Source organism: Populus alba, chromosome 18, assembly GCF_005239225.2.
Source record: "Populus alba chromosome 18, ASM523922v2, whole genome shotgun sequence".
Lineage (NCBI taxonomy): Eukaryota > Viridiplantae > Streptophyta > Magnoliopsida > Malpighiales > Salicaceae > Populus > Populus alba.
Window position 1 is genome coordinate 1,113,157 of NC_133301.1, and position 2,755 is coordinate 1,115,911.

Genomic DNA, 2,755 nt, shown 5'->3' on the forward strand with positions numbered 1-2,755 from the left:
ACGAGAGCAGGACCCATCGTGTGAGTTCTAGATGGCATTAATTAAAAGACCTGCGTATTAAGTAAAGTAAAGCTCAAGTAACGTAAAATGGTGGTGAATTAAGGTAAACGTGCGTCTCCATTAACCGGTAATCTCTTTTAAAATGTTTCCCCTGTTGAAGCATCGTCCACATATCTTACCTGCAACACAAACCGACCAAGCAGATATCCCAAAATCCAGACACGGATATCCCCCACCATTACTAAGGCAGCAGAACCGTGAAAACCCAGTCGTGCCACTAATCCACGGCACTATAAACCTAGGCTCAAGAACGGTGTTTGAAAAATACCGCATTGCTGTACTTTCTCCAAAATTTTAATTTTTTTTGAAAAATTAGAGTCTTTTGCATGGGTTTGTTCAAAAGATGGAATTAGTCTTTGTTGCGCTGTAAAGAATATCACCCGTTCTAAAATGATTAGCCAAGTATCATAAAAATTAGCAATAATATTCGTAGCAATATCGTCGCACCCAAAAAAAAAAACTTATGAGCGGCGGAATTACGGCTGGGCGATTTTTCCGTCTCGTTGTGTTTCTTGAAATTTGAGTCGTTGAGTCGCACCATCAGGAATATGATTTCGGGCTACTAGGAAACGATGTACTGGTCTTGTCAGAGATTCGCAGGTAAGAAGACTGTTGTGGTTAAGGGAATTAATGAGCACCCCATAACGCACCTACCTGGTAGCTGCCTTACGTGCTTTGAACGTGTTAAAGAAGGTTTTCAATAGTATTGTAGTTTTCAGTCGGGAATTGAAATATCACTTAACGTAGTAGAGTATAGCATAAATTCTTACCGAATCCGATCAAAATTATTAAATTCTTCTTTAACTATATTGCAATTTTATCATAAAAAAATTATATCTGACAAATAAATAAAAACAAAAATACAAGACAGCCAACATACACTCCACATTATTTGATTTTCTTTTTCTTTTTGTTTTATTCTTGATACATCCATATCTACAAAATACAAAAATACAAACAACTGAAACTAAACAAATATTACATTAAACCGATTGAAATTACAAAAAATTGACCCAAAAACAAATTCAGGGAACAAATTCTGCTGCCATTCTGGGCTGGCCTGAACAATTAGCGGCGCGTGGGACCCCAACGCCCCCCGGCGTGACTCGGCTGGCGGGCGTAGGAGCCGCACGCGCCCCCGAAAATCAGGGCAGCGGAGGGGGGCTGTAGATGCCCTTCCCTCCTCTCTTCGATCCTCACCTGTCAAAATCCAAAAAAAACACCAACAGCTAGCGAGTCGATTTTAAGTTTTTCTTAGTTTTTCAAATCTGTTTTTTTTTGGTTCTCTCCGCCGTCTTCGATCTGGACCCCTACTCCGGCAGGCTTGTTATCTAGTGAATACCTGCTTCTTCTGTTTAGAATTAGGACGCCCGCGGTTGTAGGGGTGATCCTTCTTCTCCCTATTTCTGGTGGTGGATCCGGCGTTGGCAAAGGGGGAGCGACGATGGCTGCTAGATGTACTGGCGTGGCCTCGATCGCTGCTGGAGCTGCTGGGTTGCGACCCGCGGTGGGCCGCTGGTTTCCCTCTTCTCGCCTCTGCTTCCGTGCGGACGGCGGCGCTGGAGCCGATCTAGGTTGCTGAAGATGGAGGTCTGGTGACCGGCGAGAGGAGCTGGCTGTCGAGAGAATAACTGAAAACGCGAAGGGGACGCTCTCCGGCTGTTGATGGAGAGGTAAGCCGGCGAGAAGAGGATGAAGGAGTGGCCGGAAAAAAAAATGAGCAAGCAAAAGACGGGGAGGGAAATGGTAATGATCATGTGATTTGGGGGAACGGAGTGGCTGATCGGCTTTTTTTAGAGAGAAAAATCCAAACCGGGGGCAAAAATAAATCACCCGGCAAAAGGGGGGGAGAAGGTTTCGTGGTGTGGTGGTCGTTTCGAGGACGGCGGTTGTGGAAGAAGAATTTCAAACTGGGCTGTTGTTTTGGCCGGTGCAGCGGAGCTCGAAAATAAAATGAGGGCTGGCAGCTTCTTTGGGTGCGAAAGTGAGCCCCGGTCCCGGCTGAAAGGGGTAACAGCCAGTTTTGAGGGAGGGGGAAAAAAAAACCTGTCAAGGGTGGGGGCGGGCTGCCTTGAGAAAAATGAGGATATAGGTTTCAGGGGTTGCTGGTCTTTTTTTAAATGTTGTCAAAATTTCCTCCCTTGAATATGTGTTGAAGGAAACCAGTATTTATAGGCAAAATGTTGCTAGTTTTTCACGCTTGTCCTCACTTCTTTCTTTTTGTAAATTTTGGTTTCCTTATTTTTTGTTTGTATTTTTTGAAAGCAGAGCAAATATCAAGCGCCCCGGGACTGCAAATGAGAAAAAACAAAGATTTTAAAAAATGATGCGTGAAAAGTCGAACGCGGGTTTGAAAATCTTTTTTAAAAAAAATTAAATTCTATTTTAGACGACACCGTTGGAAATGGTAAAATGCACGAGAATTATTAAGAAAAACAATATTTTTTGGATTTTCATTGTATTTTCTCTATTTTATGGAATTTTTGAAATATCTCAAAAACATGGGTCAAAAAATTGGGTAGAGCAACAGTGTTCCCTCTTTATCAAATGCTTACACGAAGCAAAACTACCTCAAAATTTTGGCATAGTAAGTTTGTAAAGAAACAAAGGAAAATTATTTCATTATCTTGGGCGACCTGCCCACACACTCACATGACTGCCTATATTTCAGCAGGCCGACCTGCCCACACATACT